Raw genomic sequence first — 20,424 nt, forward strand, 5'->3', positions numbered from 1 at the left:
GCCTCTAGTTTGCATTGATTGTATTTGCCCCCCAGTCCCATCCTGTTTTTAACACCTTGCAATGTTGACATTCATTTGTTCTACCTCATGTAAAAACATATTTGTACCTTTTATTACAATTGTTGAGCACCCTAGGGTTCCCTGAGTTACACAGTCCCAGTCTTTATTGTTCGTCTTTTGTTCTGGTGTCCCACATGATCCCAGCCTTCCTCTTTCAACCATATTCACAGTCCTCTTTGTTCAGTGCACTTACATTGCTGTGCTATCTGCCAAAATTGTGTTCCAAAACTCTCACTCCTGTCTTTTCCTTTGTCTGCAGTGCTTCCTTTAGTGTTTCCTGTAGGGCAGGTATCTTGTTCACAAACTCTGTCATTGTCTGTTTGTCAGAGAATATTTTAAGCTCTCCCTCATATTTGAAGGACAGTTTTGCTGGATATAGGATTCTTGGTTGGCAGTTTTTCTCTTTCAGTATCTTAAATATAGCACACCGCTTCCTTCTTGCCTCTATGGTTTCTATTGAGAAACCCTTACATAGTCTTATCAAGCTTCCTTTGTATGTGATGGATCTCTTTTCTCTTGCTGCTTTCAGGATTCTCTCTTTATCTTTGATGTTTGATAATCTGATTATTAAGTGTCTTGGTGTAGGCTTATTCAGATCTTGTTTGGGGTACACTGCACTTCTTGGGTCCATAATTTTATGTCTTTCATAAGAGATGGGAAATTTTCATTGATTATTTCCTCTGTTATTGCTTCTACCTCTTTTCCCTTCTCTCCTCCTTCTGGGACACCAATGACACGTACACTTTGGCATTTCATTTTGTCCTTAAGTTCCCAGCGACCTTGCTCATATTTTTCCATTCTTTTCTCTATCTGTTCTTTTGTGTGTAGGCTTTCAGGTGCCTTGTTCTCCAGTTCCTGAGTGTTTTCTGCTGCCTCTTGAGATCTGCTGTTGTATGTTTCCATTGTGTCTTTCATCTCTTGTGTTGTGCCTTTCATTTCCATAGATTCTGCCAGCTGTTTTTTCAAACTTTCAATTTCTACCTTATGTATGCCCAGTGTTTTCATTATACTCTTCATCTCTTTTGCCATATCTTCCCTAAACTTTTTGAGTTGATTTAGCATTAGTTGTTTAAATTCCTGTATCTCAGTTGAAGTGTAAGTTTGTTCCTTTGACTGGTCCATAACTTCATTTTTTCTTAGTGTAGGTTGTAGTTTTCTGCTGTTTAGGCATCTGGTTTCCTTGGTTACCCCAATCAGGTTTTCCCAGACCAGAATGGGCTCTGGTCTTGGAAGGAGGGAATAGTATCCCTGGTTTCCCTGAGAGTATCTTAGAAGATTGATACACCCTGTGAGGCCTCAAGTCATTGTGATTTTCTGCCCAGCAGGTGGTGCCTGTCGGCCTGTAGCTCCTGACTGGTGTAAGGAGGTGTGGCCCATGGCTGTTTTCGCCCAGGCTCTGGGTTCTGGTTCTGTATGGAAGGCAGGTAGTAGAGCTGGGCCCTACCTCTTTCCTCTTATGGAAGATACCTCCCCTGGGGGAGGTCATTAGCATTTGAATAGTCTCTCTGTCTGTGCTATCTCCACCCTTGTCTGGGTCAGAGCGCTGAGAATTGAAAATGGCTGAGGCTTTCTCCACTGATCTGAAAAAGGGACAGAAAGCCCCTTTGGGGCCAGTCTGTGACCACCCTCTGGCTCTCCAAGGTCAGTTGTCACCCAAAGCCTCTGTCAGCTTGTTGGGGATTCATAGCTTGTGTCAAGCAGTCCACGTTTGTTGATTAAAACCCCAGTTGGAGCTCAGCTGAGCTATATTCACTTGCTGGGAGAGTGCTGCTCTCTAGCACCACAAGGCTTTGCAGTTTGGGCTGTGGGGGGAGAAGGCTCCTGGCTTGGATCCACAGTTTTTACTTACAGATTTTATGCTGTGATCTTGAGCATTCCTCCCAATTCAGCTTGGTGTATGATGAGTGGACAGTCACATTTGTCCCCCTGCAGTTATTCCAGATTATTTACTAGTTGTTCCTGGTTGTTTATTAGTTGTTCCAGGGGGACAAACTAGCTTCCACTCCTCTCTATGCCACCATCTTCTTCCATCTCTTTAAATTTTTTTAAATGCAATTTTGTTGAGATATATTCACACACCATATAATCCATCCAAAGTGTGCAATTAATGGTTCACTATATCATCATATAGTTGTGCATTCATCACCACAATCAATTTTAGAACATTTTCATTACTCCAAAATAAAGAAAAAATAAAAATAAAAAAGAACACCCAAAACATCCTGTACCCCATATCCCCCGCCCCCATTTATTTATATATCTTTTGTTTTTATTTATTACTCATCTGCCCATACACTAGATAAAGGGATTGCCAGTCACCAGGTTTTCACAATCACACAGTCACATGATAAAATCTATATATCTATATATCTATATCTATATCTATCTATCTATCTATAGTTATACAATCATCATCAAGGATGAGGTCTACTAGATTACACTTAAACAGATTCAGGTATTTCCTTCTGGCTATTCTAATACACTAGAAATTAAAAAAGGGATATCTATATAATGCATAAGAATAACCTCCAGAATGACCTCTTGACTCTATTTGAAATGTCTCAGTCACTGAAACTTCATTTTGTTTCATTTCTTTTCCCCCTTTCGATCAAGAAGACTTTCTCAATCCCATGATACCAGGGCCAGGCTCATGCCCGAGAGTCAGGTCCCACATTTCCAGGGAGACTTACACCCCTGGGATTCAAGTCCCACATAGGGGGAAGTGAAGTGAGTTTATTTGCAGAGTTGGCTGAGAGAGAGAGATCAGCAACAAAAGAGGTTCTCTGGGCATGGCTCTTAGGCATAATTATAAGCAGGATTAGCTTCTCCTTTGCAGGAATAAGTTTCATAAAGGCAAGCCCCAAGATCAAGGCTTGACTTACTAAAATTAATAAGCAAATTAATGCTTGCAAGAATATCAGGAATTCCCCAGGTGGGGAAATTTAATATTTCCACATTTTCCCCCAGTCCCTCAATGGGACTTTGCAACTACTTTTTTATTTTCTGCCCAAAATACTCTGAGGTGTATTGGGGTACTACATTAACCTGTATAGAATAATACAATCTTGTTCCCTAGTCTAGGTCCATGTAATTATGTTGTTTATATAAACTGACCATAAAGGTTAAATTAGATATCTGCTACAGAGAATATAAATTCTGGACCAAATAAACACCTCTTAAATAACAGTTAAAACTCAGGAATAGATGTGACTGCTGTAAGAACTTACAATCTGAAACCTTTACAATAAGCCTTATTGAACATTCTGAACTCCTGCATTGTCAATTGCCCAGTCTCTGCCCATTTTCTATCCCCTGATAACCTATGCTTTTCAATTCCATTCTCAGCATATGCTCATTATATTTAATTTATATTAGTAAAGCCTTACAATATTTGAACTTTTGTTTCTGGCTTATTTCACTCAACATAATGTCCTCAAGTTTCATTCACCTAGTTGTATGCCTTACAACTTCAGTGTTTCTTGCAGCTGCTAAATATTCCATTGCATGTATACACCACAGCTAGCCCTTCCATTCAAGTGGCGATGTGCCCTTAGGCCACTTCCATCCGTTGGCAATCATGAATAATGCTGCCATAAACGCCAGTGTGCAAATGCCTGTTTGTGACCCTGCTTTCAGTTCTTCCAAGTATATACCAAATAATGGGGTTGCAGAGGTCCTATTATTTTTAAGTGGCCATTTTCTTGATTCAGCACTCGCTATGTTCCTGCAATCCATTAACTGTTTTTAGGAGCTTTCAGAAGGAGTTTTCTGCCAGTTCTTGCTGGTTGTTCAAAGCTTCGGTGAGGGGACAGAGCCCTGGAGCGTCTCACTCCACCATCTTGATTGGGGCAGAACAATTGGTTGCATCCAAATTATTTTTTGAACATTAGAGACAATAACTCTAGAAGGTATGGCTGAGCTGCCCTATAAGAAATTAAACAATTTGGTATCTAAATTAGAAATCCCATGCTAGTATTGTTTATTTATTGACCCTATATATGCATCACGTATGAAACTTTTCATCTTGCAAGTTCTCTCATTAATGAGTTACATAAACTTTTAACACATACTTACTGTGTATTTGGATAAGAATCACATTTTTAATAGTACTATACTTTCATGGTTTTGAAGCACCCAGGAAGATGCCCAAGTGGACTCACTGGCTGAGTTAATATGACTCTTTTGCCTAAAGAGTGCACCTCATGAACTACTTATACTCAGCCATGCCTTTTCTTGGCTCTCAGAGTGAATCCCAAACAGAAATAGAATTTCTCTCTCTCTTTCCTGTCCCATGTTTTGTTTCTAGTTCTAGTTCTAGTCTGCATGTAGTTCTGATTCTAGTTTTCACTAAACCAATAATTTATTCCTTATTAATGGTTACATGACAAGAAATCTGGTTTTATGGTCTAGCCATCTGTTGATGATTTATGTCTGTTTACATATGATGGGAATACATTCTCTGTTCAGTGTCTGGTTTGTTAATCTTATTTTTCATTTTGTTTTCATCTGCATTACACTGAGTTTAAATCACTCAAGAAAATGCCCTGTTGCCACTGGAAAGGAGAACTCCTATATATATATATGTGATTTTAAAAAATTATATTTTTTAACCTACGACTGATATTGTAAAATTGATCCCTTAAGCTGTCTGTATTTTTGAATACTGTTATCTGTAAAGGAAGAAAGCCTTTACTTCTTATTGTGTGAGAAAATATTTTCTTACCTGCAGAGAGGGTTAATGAATTAGATTATAAAGTCTTTTGAACCAAATGAGCCCTCATTTGATTAGTTTATACAGACCAAGTAGTACTTGCATTAATTTAATATAAAGGAACTCAATAATTCCCAGAGAAGAAACTGAACTTATAATACTTTAAATGCAGGAGATTTTCCTGTTAAATTTGAAATTACAGAACCATAGGAAGTTGCAAAGATAGTACGTACAGTACCTTTCATCCAGCCTACACCAATGATTACATGCACCATAATTATAGTACAATGTCAAAAACAGTAAATCGACATTGGTAAAATCTGCGTATGTTCTGTGCCTTTTTTTTGGCTGTTCTGTGTAGATTTGTGTGACTACCCCCAGAGTCAAGATAGAGAATAGTTCCATCACAAGAATCTCTAGTGATACCCTTTTATAACCACACCTCCATCCCTCCTCCCCCACCTGCTCCCCACCCACCATTCCTAACCCCTGGTAACCACTAATCTGTTCTCCTTCTCTATGATTTTGTCATTCTGTTTGCTATATAAATGGCATCATACAGCATGTGACCTTTTGAGAATGCCTTTTTTTCACTCAGCATAAAGCCTTTGAGGTCCATCTAAGTTGTTGCATGTATCAATAGTTAGTTCCTTTTTATTGCTGAGTAGTATTTTTAACTTCTCTGTTTTGTTTTCCTTGCCTTCCTGTGGGTTACTTGAACATTTTTTAGAATTCTACTTTGATTTATCTATAGTGTTTTTGAGTGTACCACTTTGCATATATTTTTAATGGTTGCCCTAGGCATTAAATTATTATATACGTTACTTATCACTGTCTACTAGTGTTGACATTTTATCAGTTTGAGTGAAGTAGAGAAAACTTCGGTCATTTCCCTCCCTCTGCTCTCCCTTATTTATAATATAATGGTCTTAAGTATTTCCTCTTCATGCATTTTGAACCACATCACACAATGTTATAATTTTTGCTCTGACCATGAAACACAGTTCAGAAAAATCAAAAGAAGAAAAGTCTACCCATATTTTTACCCTTTCTGTTGTTCATTCTTCCCGATGATCCAAGATTCATTCTTTTAACTTGTTTAGAGAACTTCCTTTAGCCTTTCTTCTAGGGTATGATTTCAGGGCCAAATTCTCTTAGTTTTCCTGATCTGAGAATATCTTGATTTCCCCTTTTTTTCCTGAAGGATATTTTCACCAAATGTAGATGTGTGCCAGTTTGAATGTATTATGTCCCCCAAAACGCAATTATCTTTGAGGCAATCTTGTGTGGGCAGATGTATTAGTGTTGATTAGATTGTAATTCTTTGATTGAGTGTTTCCATGGAGATGTGACCCACCCAACTGTAGGTGATAACTCTAATTAGACAATTTCCATGGAGGTGTGGCCCCATACATTCAGCATGGGCCTTGATTAGTTCACTGGAGCCCTATAAAAGCTCAGAGAGAAGGAGCGAGGTTGCTACAGCCAAGAGGGATGCTTGGAAGAACGCACAGGAGCTGAGAGAGGAGCTTCAGCTTACAGAGACATTTTGGAGATGGCCTTTGAAAGCAGACTCTCCCTTTGGAGAAGCTAAGAAAGGGCAAATGCCCCAAGAGCAGCTGAGAGTGACGTTTTGAAGAGGAGCTGTGGCCTAGAGAGGAATATCCTGGAAGGAAGCCATTTTGAAACCAGAAGTTGGAGCAGACGCCAGCCATGTGTATTCCCAGCTAACAGAGGTTTTCCGGATGCCATTGGCCTTTCTTCAGTGAAGGTACCCTTTGTTGATGGACACTTTATGGCCTTAAGACTATAACTGTGTAACCAAATAAACCCCCTTTTAGAAAGCCAATCCATTTCTGGTGTTTTGCATTCAGGCAGCATTAGCAAACCAGAACAGTAGGAGTATGGGTTGACAATTCTTTTATTTCAGCACTTGAAAATGTTGTGTCACTTCTTTCTGGCCCCCATGATTTCTGATGAAAACTCTGCTGTCATTCTAATTTATTTCCCCTGTAAAGATTTTTGGTTTCTGAAATTTTATTATGATGTGTCTTTGTGTGGAAATGTGGTAGACTTTAAGGAAAATTTCCTACAAAATCTGATTGCTCAAAAATAATATTAGATAAATTTAGATAAAATATATCATAATATATCCTGGTATACCAGTGTGGAATACAAAGCAAGTGTACTTTTGTTTTTGTGGTAAGCCTTGAATTTGTTTTCTTATGGAGATCTTAGTTAATCTTTTTTTTTTCAAATCTGAATTAAACACTGTATATTCTAAAACATGCAAAAAATACAACAAAATTGAAAAGGATATAAATTACAGTCTTTTTAAAAAACAGACAATAGTAAAATAGTACAGTCAGCTCGTTATATGCAAAAATCATGAACAGCAGCTTTTCATTAAAGTCTCCAATATTTTACTTATTCACTGATTTTACTTATTTAGTGATTACATAAAGAAACAAGTTCCCGTAGGCTGTACACATTCTCTCTTTTGCTGTAACAACACATACCTGTACAACCAGACCAATTGTACAGGAATCTACAGAATAGATACATAACGTACTTCTGTTAAACTTTTCGCACAGATAATTCTTCAACATCTCCATAAGGGGGGAATTTTAGGAATGAAGTCAAGGACAGCAGGGCCATCTGTATTTGATCATCTGCAACCACAGTGAACTGAGCACCCCTGAATGTCATAGTTCAATTCATCTCTTCAGCATTATTCAGAATTAAGTAAAATCACAACAGAAGAACCACACCATAACAAAACCTACGGACCCAAAACAAAATACAAAAACCACCCCCCCCCTTCAACCCTTGGTAGGTCCTTGTATTTTCTTATAGAAATACTGCTGTCTGTATTCCACCTGCATGGCTGGGCTGGACCAAGTCAGAGCCCAGCCACTGCCAAGCGTCAGAAGACAATGTCAAATCAGCAGGTGGCAGACCAGGTGAAGATCAAAAGACAGAGCTGTGAGATTTTTCAGTGTGCTTAGGAAACAGAGGACAGAGAAAGCAGCATGTGTGGCTTGGTAGCCAAGGGAAGTATGGCACCAAACTTGCAGTCAAACCTATGTGTACAGCAAAAACGTTCAGTCTGCTGTAAGTTCTTCGGTTATCAAGAACACTTTTCTGTAACCTTTTCTGCAAAGAAGGATTTGCAAACTCATTCTTATGCAATAATATATTTTTCGTTTGCTCACATTTAAGAAATCCCCCAAGTTGCTCTGTAACAAAGTCTAGTACCTTAAAATTTTCTACAAATCACCTTTACCTACATTTTAGTGTGCAGCCTTGTCTGTCTTCAGGCAAACTATAGATAAACATTTCATATACATAATATATGTTATTTACAAAAAAACAGAGTATTAACCCCAGATTTTACAGTAAGAACTGATTAAAATTGTACAAGAACAGAGCTGCTTGTTTGAATCCGTAGAGGTTTCTACACAGTGGGGTGTGTAGTGAGTGCAAACAAAATTACTCCCACTTAATTAATCCAGGATTTTGGGCTTTTTGCTTTCTGGAAAAAGCAGAGGCTGCCAATTCAACCCAAGAGACAAAGTGCCACTTCTCTAGCTCAGGAAGGAGGTGGCCCAGGAAGCAGGCTTCTCGCTTCTTGCAGCAGGAGCTAGTTTGAGGTCGGGCAGGGCTGCGGCATGGTTTAAAGATGGGGACTGGTGCTTTTTCGAGGCCGCCGGGAGGAAAAATGATGCGATCACGTGGCCTGAAGCGGAAGTGCTTGCAGCCTTTCACCTGCAGTCAGGCTCCCCTGGTCCTTCTCTGATGCTGAATGCAGCTGACAAGGGTCCTGGGGCCCATCTGAGACACTGTCAGTTTTACTTGGTAGATTTCTCCTTCTTGAATGCTCTCCAGCAGAACAATCTGTCAAACCGTCAAAATCTTTCTCTTCTGACACACCCATGAACTCCGTGAAAGAATGGTCCTCAAGGACATCTGTGATATGTTCTACAGTCACTTCCCTGGGGGGGGAATTCCCTGGCTGGTTGGCCATTTTTGCTAGGGCAGGCATCTAGTTCTGAATGTGAGCCAGTCCTACACAGTATTTTAGAATTTTTCTCAGGGATATTTTGGGATGGTGGGCTCCCTTTGGCTAAGGCACTGTTTCCCTTCAGTGGCACTGTGATGATAGCATCCTTTACCAAGTCTCTTTCTAGTTCCGTCAAGTCTGTGTTTGAGGACAGTCTGAAATCATGCACAAGTGGTGGTCAGGAAAGCTCACTGGTGTCTGCATCCTTCATCTGAATGGTCAGCTGATCTGAGCTGTCACTGGAAGGGACTGCCATGTCAGACAGGATGGTGGTGGAGGCACTGTGGGAGAAGTAGCCACTGGTAATACTGCTGGTGGTAGGGCTCTGGGACACTTCTTTCTCCAAGACCTGTGAGTCTGTCAAATCTACTTTAGATGAAAACCACTCCCTGTTCTCCAAGCTGGCACTGTAAACACTGAAGTCTGCAAACTCCGCAGGTATGTAAGGCTGTGAACCTGTTAGATTCCTGTTACTAACTAACTTCCAGCTCATTTTCCTCATCCTCCGAGTCAATATTCTTCTCATGTTTGCTATTGTGTTCTACTGGCATGCAACTGCCATTGCTTCCTGAGGGTACAGTGCAACCAGGGTTCTGTGTCTGAGATGAAGGCATGCTCTCCTGGCTTAGAAGAGGTCTTATTTCAAGAGCTATCCACTTCTTATGCTCCTCTTTTACAGGCATTAGGGGTTTGAAAAACTTTGGTGGCTGAGGAGAGAATGCTTTAAAAGGACTGACTGTTAAGGCATCAGTATTCTCTGATGTGCAACCTTCTTTACTCCTTCGAGGTGAATCCCTGGGTAGAGTTCCATAATATACTACATCTTGGTAACTGGAGCCGTGATCAGACGTGTCTAACTGGTTCTCTGATCAAACCTTATTACCTTCGTCAAAGCCAGAAAGGTCTGCTCAACTGGAATACATGTTATGAACGTTTGGTGTGCTGAGGCTTCTCCACAGATGCCAATCTTTAGAGGAAAGTGTTTCTTTGACAGTGACGACCTGCCACGGGGACATCTGAGGCTCAAGATGTTCTCCACCTGCAGCACACCACGTGTGTAATTTTCAATGTGCATCTCCCCGTCTGACGTGCTTTCGTTTTTGGTCCTCACTGCCATGAAAGCTAGCACTTCCCAGTCCTCAATCTCCTCTGTTGACTTTGGTATATTGGATACTACTTCTTAGGTTACACCACGGGAGTAAAAAATATTTGCTAATGATATTCTCCTCTTCAAACTCTGGGTGAAACGCTGCTTATTGTAAATATTGGCTGCAAACTTTTTTCACAGTACTAACTCCATAGCAGCCAGATGGCTGAGTTGGACTGTGGACTTCACAATTGGGTAAATCCTTTCATTCCGTGGTATGACCCTATTCAAGTGAATGGAATCATAAACTGAGGAGTCCCGAGAGGCTGTGGCTGAAACGTCCTCATCACTATGCTTTACGATGGGCAGGTAGAAAAACGGGCTCCCATGCTCCTTGGGCAGGATGGAGTTCACACTCCACGCGTCGGGGCTGATGAGCTGCTGGTTAGCACTGAGATCATCTGCACTCAAATCAAGGAAGAGAACTGGTATGTGGGTTTCCATTCTAGGAGGTGGGATCCAGTCGGCAGGAGCCGCCGGCATCTCGCTGCCTGGGGCTGGGACAAGCACAGCATTCCTTTCCTCAGTCAGTCCCACCCACTGCTCCAGAGCCAAGCTTCAGACTCCATATCATCCTCCATTTTCTCTATTTTATTGTTGACTTTTTAAATCTGCTCATCTAACTATTCTCGTCATTTAATAACACTTCTCTCTTATACTGTTTAAATCTTCTTCCTGGTAATTGTCCAGCCCTGTCTGGAGCTTGGTGGACCTGGCCATTACGTAGCCAATGCATACTGACAAGATGGCTTCAACCATGAGGGGCAGTGTCTCTGGATGCTGCACAGGCTTCTCGGTTACTTGCACTCTATGGTAATGACCCTGTCTTAGTTGACATCCTGTGTTGACATCTTTGGCCTGATGAAGTTCCACTGCAGCATATTCCCCCAACTCATTCAATTCTAATATGCAGATCCACATTTCTATTCTGTAAGTTACTTCATTCCACCAGTCATGCAATGCTCTTGTCTTAGCTTGAAGAGAATCAACTTCCCAGTTGGAGCTACCATTTATTTCCTGTACACCAATGGCCCTACACTTCCATTGGCAGTGCTCCATCTGCAATGAACTTCAGAAATACTTCAGTTATGTTTACCACAGTCCTTGCAGTGAGAGAAAGTGACTGTGTACTGGGCATCCTAGGACTGTGGCAAAGGCACCTCTGGGTCCACCACTGGAGCAGCCATCATAGATTCACACTGGTCCCAGAACGTGTACTGACAGAAGACAAAATCTGAGAGGTTTAAGGGCAGCCCAGCTGCCTCTTTAATTTTATCCTGGCAGGTCAGTTTTTTGACTCAGTGAATGATCTCCCTACTGCTGTCTACGCCTTCAAGGCTCCTATTTTCACTGGAGTTCTCAGGAGTTGTCCTCCACCATGCCCTCCCGAACAGCTCCAGTGACCCACATCACTTCCACATGGAGACGCCCTGCAACTCCCCCTGCTGGCTGATGATGGGGACTTCGTACCGAAGTTTCATGTCACAGAAGAGGCACTCTAAGAACACGTTAGCCACACCTATTAGGCTGTGATTCTCTTGGGCTTTATAGAAAGGGTCACCTCGTTTCCCATAGATTCTCTTTGTCTCAGAAACTCTCTCCTTCCACTCTTGATAAAGGTCCCTCACATCAATTAATTTATTCTCCAGCTTCTTAATGGTCCAGGCTTGGGTACCCCTTCCTTTCCTCCTCACTTGAACAGCTGGCTCACTCACTATTGTTCCTCTTTCTATTGGCACTCAGGTTTGCAGCAGGGATCTGAAGAGTCACTTGGTAATCAGTGAGTTTGCTCATTTCCTCAGCTAAGAAGTTGGCTTCCCTCACCAAGGTATTAGCCTTATCTAGCTGCTCTCACAGTTTTGCCAGGCTTTGTCACAAGAGTTTGCTCGTCTCCTCAGCCCATTGGGTCACCTTCTGTTGAGCTGTCTGGCTGCTGTAGGCCAGGCAGTCTGGGCCACTCCTCGGGGTGGGGGTGGGGAGCTGCCTCTTAGGGGACAGCTGCTGGTGGAGCTACTCCAGTTCCCACTGGTACATAAGCCACTGCTCTTCAAGGGCACTCCTCTTTTCTTCTACGCATTGTTCTTCCAGGACCTGAACCACACTTTGAACTGGGTTCAGTGTTTTCATGAAGACTTCTGTCTGTACAGATGCATAACTGTAGTCTGGTTCTGAGGAAGCCTCACTGGCTGCATCCAGGTGGTGGTCCAGTGGATCCATTTCTTTTTCAAAGTCTTTCAACCAATCTTGCCTTTTCCTCTTATGTAAATTAATTCTAAAAAAGTGGTTATTTCTCCACAGGATTCTATCACCGTGCTACAGCTGGGTGGTACTGCACACGGGAGCACTAGTTACACAGGACCTTGCATTTTCCTTTGGAATAAGAGAAACATCCCCATCAGATGCAATGTCAATCCCACAGCGCTCAGGCTGAATTCCGATAGCAAAGAGCTGTATATCCTGAGAGGTATCTACACCTACCCTGGTATGATACTTTAAATAATAAACAAGGAGTTCAATGAGAGCAGGGTCTGCATTTAGGTTAACTAAATAGCCCTTGTCATCTCCCACCTTGATGCCACATGTCTCAAGGGAAATCCCCATAATTTCAAGTTGCCACTGTCTCCCCTGTGCAACTTCTTCTGTTTTTCTCAGCTTCTCTTCCCTAGTCACTGTTAGTTCTTTAATCAGCTTTTCAGATTCTTCTAACTTCTCCTTCAGTTCAGGGGCTTTCACAGCCCCAGCCCGTGAGAGCTGCTCTCTCAGTTTCTCCACTTCTTCCCACAGTTCCCGGATGACCATTGTGTTGGGATCCTCTTTGACAATAGCATGACTGACAACCCGTTTGGCACAGTCTGCATATCTTAACTGGGCTAATGGTAACTATCATGGAGGTCTGGCTGTTGCCCCACAAATTGTCCTTAAGAAGCCAAGTGAGGACCAAATCTCAATATGGCACAAATTTGCTTTTACCCTTGCCACTTTCCTGGTCAGCCAGTGAAGATATAAACCAACCCCAACGCTGTAAGGGACTTGTTAATGTTGTTGCCTTCTTTCAGTGGCTCTCCTGTAGTGCCTGCTTTAGATACTGGTTCGTCGCTCGCCAGGTCTACCAAGCTCATCTTACTGATCTTCTCTTCTGAGTTCCTAGACTGCAGGTTGTAGAGTGCCTGTATGATTATTATGTTGAATACAGGATGAGAATGGCTACTTTCTTCATTCACGTTGGCTGAGGTTACTGTCCAGGCATTTCCCTCCGACTCAGTGACTCAATATCCTCAAAGCATGTAACAGCCAGTTGAGATAAACCATCTACATATGGTCCCAAAACTATGCTCTTGAACTTTAAGAGACCACCTACTCCCTTTGAGGTCAAAAAGATCCCAAACTTTCTCATTATTAATTTCCATATAGGAGACTTCTGTGATTCATTCTGCTCCAAAGAAATCCTTTGAAATACAAAGCACACAGAGTCTTGGAATAAAGCCCAGCTGCTCAACATGGCCCATCATAAAAAAGGATTTTCCTAAATCTATCTGTCCATATGCAAAAATACAAGCATTATACATACCCCTGAAAGGACTTTTCAAGAATTCCTTCCCCAAGGCACTTGAAAACCACTTCTTGACCAGCATATTTTGTAGTGTGAGATTCATCCATGGACCCAATGCAATATTCAAAGGCAAATACCTTGGAAAGTTTCCTTTCTCCCTGTTTGGTGTTAGAAGAAGGAGGGTGCAGGACCTTTTGATTCCCTTCCATCTCTACCACGCACTTGGTGTTCAGTTTCAGTTCTCCTGGGTTTATGGGCCGGACTCGGGCAGCAGCTTTTACCTTAGCATCCGACGTGTTGCCTGCGCTCCGCGGGCTGCTCGCTGCGCCCCCTTGGTCCCAGGCGGCCCCTCACACGCCGCCGCCGCCACTGCCACTGCGGCAGCCAAGAGCCTCCCGAGCGCGGCCACTGCCGCTCCGCCGTGTGCACCCAGGAGCACCGGCCATCCCAGGAAAGCGCGACGCGGGGAATGGCCGTGGCCCGGGCAGGGGCCAGTTAATCTTAACTATTTAAATTTTGTATACTGGTCTGGCTCATCAGAACAGCTAACACTTGCTTCCACATGTGTCCACTTATAGAAAAATTATATGTTCAACCAAGTAAAAAATGGAATTTTAATTATGACAAACCTTTTGATAGCAATGGTAATTGATCTGTATTTTATCAACTTAAATATAATTTCCATGATAACTATAATTTCCATGATTCCTCTTTAACTCTGAACGTGGACAAATATTATATCAAGATAAAGCATTTCTTAGAAAGATAGAATGCAATGCATCCGAGGTGATGCATAGTTTTAAAATATATATCATTCAGTCAAATCATTGCCCGTGTCCACACTTGCCACATTTAGTGTTAAAGGGATTAGAGCGGATTAAGGAAGTCATATTATTTTTGAACATAAACTTTGCTGGTTTTCTAAAATGCCTGTGTGTGATAGACATTGCTCAATTACATACAGCCCAGTTTTCTCTGTGAAATAGAAGGAAGTTACAAATTGGGATTATTAAAAGTGTTTGAGACTGTACTAGGAATAATAATGGCAAAAATACAAATGTATATGCAATATAATGGGATGAGGTTTTGCTTATCAAGGGAAAAAGAGTAATTTCATCTTAAAGTAAAATATCTGGTTGTGCCAGAATGTGAAATAAGATAGTAAAAGGCAATACGTACCTCAGCAGGCTAATTTTCTGTGTTTTGACCTTTGCCATGTCTTTAATTTTAAAAACAACAAACAACAAATGTTGCTCACGTTTGAAAGCACTTAAGATCCTTATAGTTAGGTCATCTGCTATATTTACTATAAAATATTGTATTGTCATTCTGGTTAACAGGTAGCTGATCTACAACTGCTGCCTTTGCCACTCCTCAGCATAGATGCCATTCTTACCACACTTGGGTTTTGACACCCCATGCTGGTCCACTGTCCCTTGTGGATGCCCGTATCACCTAACTCAAGCTTGAGCATTCTGCACCAGGTTGCTTCTATACGGATACCATATTCACTCCACCTAGTCTCTAAAATCCTTTGCCAGGACATCCCTACCCCCAGGACCATGGAAGCTCCCCTCACTGCTCTTGGTTTCTGACATCCTGTGTTGGACTGGCCCTTGCATGGACCTTTCTTACCCTGTTCAGTCTCTGCACCCTGCATGAGGCCGTCATTGCTACTACTGCCCCATTCCCCAACAAGTGGACTCCCTTCTTAGACAGCTTAGGCTCCAAAACCCTGTGCTAGGTCACCTCTCACCCTGTGTGCCTGCCCTCCTTACTGCAATCAGGTCCTGAAACACCATGCCAGGCCCCTCCCCTGTACGGATGCCCTGCTTGCCCTGTTTGAACACCCCCTGAGTGGACACCCTCAACATCCCCATAGGTTTTCAAATCCTGGGCCACTGCCATCAGTTGCCCACCATGGAATTGCTCCCCTCACCCCATGTTGGCTCTGTCACCCCACATCAGGCCCTCACTGCCACCTTTCCCCTCCATGTGGATGCACTTCTCATTCTGCTCAGGCACTGACACCACATAACACAGGGTCATCCTGGCTCCTGTATCACAGATACCTACATTGCTTGGTCTCGCTGAGGTAGGTTGAATTATGTACCCCAGGAAAAAAAAAAATTTCCTTAATCTTAATGTCATTGCTGGGGTGTGAACCCATTGTAAGTAGGAAATTTAGAAGATGATTTTTAGTTAAGGTGTGGCCAACTGAATCAGGATGGGCCTTAATCCTGTTACTGGAGCCTTAATAAAGAGAAAGGCACCAGAAGGAGCTGGAAGATGGAAATCAGTTGAACCCAGAAGGGAAAGGAGAGGATCTCACCATGCGATGGGAAAGCCAAGGAACCCAAGGATTGCCGGCCAGCCAGAATGTTACTGAACTTGGGAGGAAAGGAAGCAAGCCTTCTAGCCTCTGAAGTTGTTGTTCTAAATTCCTGTTGTTTAAACCAATCCATTGTTTTGTATTTGTCATAACAGCCAGGAAACTAAGACTCACCTAATGGCCTTTGGACTGAATTGTACAGTAAGAGAAGAGGAAGCGGAAGAAGAAACCCAATCTTTTTTGGTGGTCCCCTATTACTTGTTCTTATTTCCTATTCCCTCTTAGTTCTTTAATAATACTGAGGAAGTCAATTTTATATCCTGTGGCTGCAGAATGAGATGAAGACTGCATTCTTTCCCCAGACCAAAGCACGTATTTCCAAAATCTGAGCCCATTGCAAGATTGAGTTTGCTTGTTTTATTTCTGCTGTCTCTAACTCAAAGTGCTTTGTTTGTTCAATGTATTTTGTGATTCTCAATTGCAATCTCATGTTTATTGATGATTTATATGCGGGAGGAGGCTAGCAAAGCACCAGGAGCCCTGGGATCAGGGTGGCTTCCTCCAGACACCACTGCAGGTGAGGTCCCTGCTTCTACAAAGAAAAGCTTGAGTGGAGACATACCCCTTGCATTTCATCAGGTGGAGTACAGTGGCCACTTGGGCTCCCCAACAAGCAAATATGAGCAGTAATGAGCCTTAAAACAAAACTAAACACACATCCATGTAGCCCTGAATCAGAGAGAAAGGAAACAGTCAGAATATACAGTGAAATAAAATAAAAACTCATCATGCTTTCAAAGTCTCTATAATGATATAGGGAAAAAGTCACACAAAACAGCAAGTCATAAAAGCAGTTTACAAAGTAGTTAATATATGGTGTGGGAGTGCTTCAGGCCCTTCTATATCACCGCACACTGGAGCTGAACAGAGGCCCTCATATTAAACAAAATTGTACATTGGGGGTGGGAGTGAAGGGCCACGAAATCATGATCACATAGGACACGCCCAGAGAAAGCTGGAAAACCTTTGTTTTTGGAAAATTCCTTGTTCTTTCAGGGATCCTAAAGAAGTAAAAGAAATGAGGGGGGGGTGCCCTGACATTATGATAAGGGAGGATGTGGCCAAGAGAAGCTGCCAGGCTTGATTCGGTGGCTGCTGGCCCAGAACTGAGCTCCTTATGTTCCCTGTATTTGGCTCCTTTTCACCCTTTTGGTGGTTGTACCTTATTTCCTCACTCAGCCTGAGTCCTCCTAATGCTCAAGTCACCAAATCCATTCTGCCCCAGTGGGTCCCCTCTTCTCCATCCCCAGGGTCCCTACCCCAATTCCGTTAGCCCACTGATTGCAGAGGCCCCTGCACCATTGTTCAGCTGATTCTGGAACCTATTTTCCTCTAGCTGGTATTTCTCTACATCGTAAGGAAGCAGAGAGCACACTGACATCACATGGTCAAAGGTAACAATTAGAGCTCCTAAAACCAGTCCTCTGGGTTAGAACCACTTGTTCTACCAAAGCACATCTGAGTATTGAAGATGATCTGCTCTTCAATCTGAGTGGATGGCAACATTCCTTCCTCAGACGAAAATCAGACAGTTATTGAATGAGCCACCAGGGGGCAAACCTGCACTATTTTCCTAAATTCTAATGGCCTCTTTCTTATTTCAAAAGGGCAGAGCATTTGGAAAATATGGGTAAACCAGTAGAAGAAAATAAAAATCACGTATAATCCCACATCTGAGATAATAACCACTCAGAACATTATGGCATTTTGTTCCCATCATTTTTTTTCTCTACCTAAATGTAAACAGATTTTTTAAATGTGGAATTTCTCTACATATTGTCTTGTGTTTACTTTGTTTGTCACAAAATGTTGTGAAGATTTTCCAAGGTATTATATATTCTTCTATAGCATCATTTTCTAATGTTTATTACAGAAACACAGACAATCCACTTCATTGTTGTTAAATTTTTGTGCACACCATTGATAAGCTCCTTGGGATACGTGACTAGAAGGACAATTGCTGGATCAAAGGCAATTTAATCCTTCTAGGTTTTTGACACGTATTGCCAAGTGGCTCTCTAGAAAGAATGTGACAGTTATGCTATCACCAGCAGTGTGAGTGAACATTGATTTGGCCCTGTCACTTTCAACCCTGCACATATTTTTCTAAAATTTTTGCCAATTTGACAGGCAACATATTGTATCATAGTTGTTTAAATTTGTATCTCTTCAACAATCAAGTGGAAAAGGAACATTTATTGTACATGGATTATTCGTCAAGTGCTGTGTTAAACACTGGGAATCCAGCAAGGTATAAGACAGATTTTGTTCCCATCCTCCCCAATTTCATGTTTTAGGGAGATAGGGTCCTGCAAAATATTGACAAACGAGTAGTTATGGATTGGGAGAGGTGTTATAGAGGAAAGAAAGTGTTACTAAGAAAGCAGACACAAGAAAGAAACAGGGTAGTGTGTGATAGATACTAAGGGCTTGCTTATTGGCTACTGATGAAATTAAACATCTGTTTTCCTTATGCTTATAAACTACTGTTTCTTCTTTTGTGAACTGGGGTGGGATGGGGGAGTTTTGTTTTTTTAACAGGAAAAGAGAGAGATATATCTTTTGACAAAGGGTAAATGAGAGCTGACAAGAAGTTTGCTGCCATAATGATGTCCTTGGTCTCATAAAAGGCACACTCAACCTCTACCCCATCCTCTCTGGGCTGGTAAATGCTGAGGTGGTCCTGTACCTGGAGGAGGTCTATTCCTTATCTTACCACAAAAGTAGATACCAGTGTGGCAGACCCTCTCAGACATACATGCGCACAAACATACACAAGCACGTAAACACAGGCATGAACCATGGGAAGCCACTGATTATGACGGGGGGATGGTTAATCAGAAGACCCTGAGCAGAGGCCCTGGACCCTCCTTCCATCCTCACATAGACCCACTGGTGGGAGGGTTCACCTCAAAATATGTGATTATAAATGTCACTTGTATTCTCATTGGGGAAAACTTGTAAAGAGTGAGGAAGGCTTCTGGTCGCAAAAATACCTCCCCCACAAACCCTTCCTGTCGCTGCTCTTCCCCTGAACTCCTAAGTAGTCAGGAGACAAGGGGAGACAGCTTCCAGATAGTGCCTTCAACATTAATTATGTCTAGGACCACACCTGTCATGATAGACTAGCAGTGGGTCTGCAAGTGCTGATTAAGGACAATGAGCTTCTTTTTCACACCTATAGTGGGTTTTTTTTTGTTTTTATGTTTTTTTAATTTTTTGAAAGGTCTGTTGATGTCACTGGTTTATTGAGTTAATACAAAGTATAGGATCTTACATTTTTAAAAAGCAAAACTAAAGAGATTAGAAAGAAGTTTGCATCCTTTTAAGAATATAAACACAAATTAGATTCAACAATTAGGCACTTAAAATGTAAATGTGAAAGACTGGCATTTTAGAAGTACAAACTATAGATAACATACCTAAATTCCTCCTGAAGTAAGTTTACAAACACAAAAGCACAAGCATGGAAAAATGTATTTCTAAACAAAGATAATTTCCTCCTTTTAAAAAAGAACAAGTATTCAAACCACATATGATAGAGCAATGATTAAGGTACTGGCGGGTGGGAGAAAAGAGCTTCTGAAATTTATATATTTGATTAAAATTTAAGCATTTAATAAATTGATTACAATAGCATATAGTATATATCATAATGAAAAATATGTCAGGAAAATAATGAATTCTAGACTTAAAATTTTACTTTACAACAAGGCACTTAACACATTGAAACAGTAGAGTAAATTTCCAAAAGAATGCAATTGGCTACCTCTCCAACCTTGTACTATTTCTTTTGTGAATATACTGTAACACAACCATAAATTTTGCAGCATTAATCGTTGCATAGGAGGTAAACTAAACAATGTATTAAAACTTGGCAACTAGATTAGCTTATGTTTATAATTTCTTCTTTTTCCCTTAAAGGGCAGTTTTAAATAATCACACAGTAAAGAACAATTCTCATTCATGATTCATTTAGAGAACAGCATAGTTTGAATAAAATTATTCAGAACTTACAAGGTGTATAGTTGCATGAAACTTATCTTTGGGTATCTTTGACATGATTTTCAGTCTTTTGGGTATTGAAGTCAAGAGCACTTCTTAATAGAAGAATATTTTTAATAACTGAATCAAAGAAGTTAAATTATTGCCACATGACATTTAAAAGAATAACAGAAATTTTTAATACATACAAATAGAAAAGCCTTCAACACAAGACATATTACTTACAATATGCTTAATTTAAACATGTAAACTCGTTTATTGAGAAATTCTTTCTCACACTTCTTTACACTACAGAGATGAGTGTGTTAACACTGCCTTTAATTTTTCAAACAGTGCAAAACAAAAAACAATGAAACAAACAAAACAATAAAAAAGATATGTGCTAAATATTCAAGGAACAGATGTGAACTCTCAATTAAAAAAGAAACTATGAGTTTGGCAAGAAGAAAAAAAACATAGAAAAGACAGCCAATTTGGTGATTCAGAGTCAAAAGAG

General features: G+C 41.2%; 1 pseudogene; it reads right to left on the reverse strand.

Annotated features, from left to right (window-relative positions):
* Positions 1-8,501: 8,501 nt before the first annotated feature.
* LOC119522453 lies at positions 8,502-15,580 on the reverse strand (annotated as a pseudogene).
* Between the last annotated feature and the right edge of the window lie 4,844 nt (positions 15,581-20,424).

Source organism: Choloepus didactylus, chromosome X (assembly GCF_015220235.1).
Source record: "Choloepus didactylus isolate mChoDid1 chromosome X, mChoDid1.pri, whole genome shotgun sequence".
Classification (NCBI taxonomy): Eukaryota; Metazoa; Chordata; class Mammalia; order Pilosa; family Megalonychidae; genus Choloepus; species Choloepus didactylus.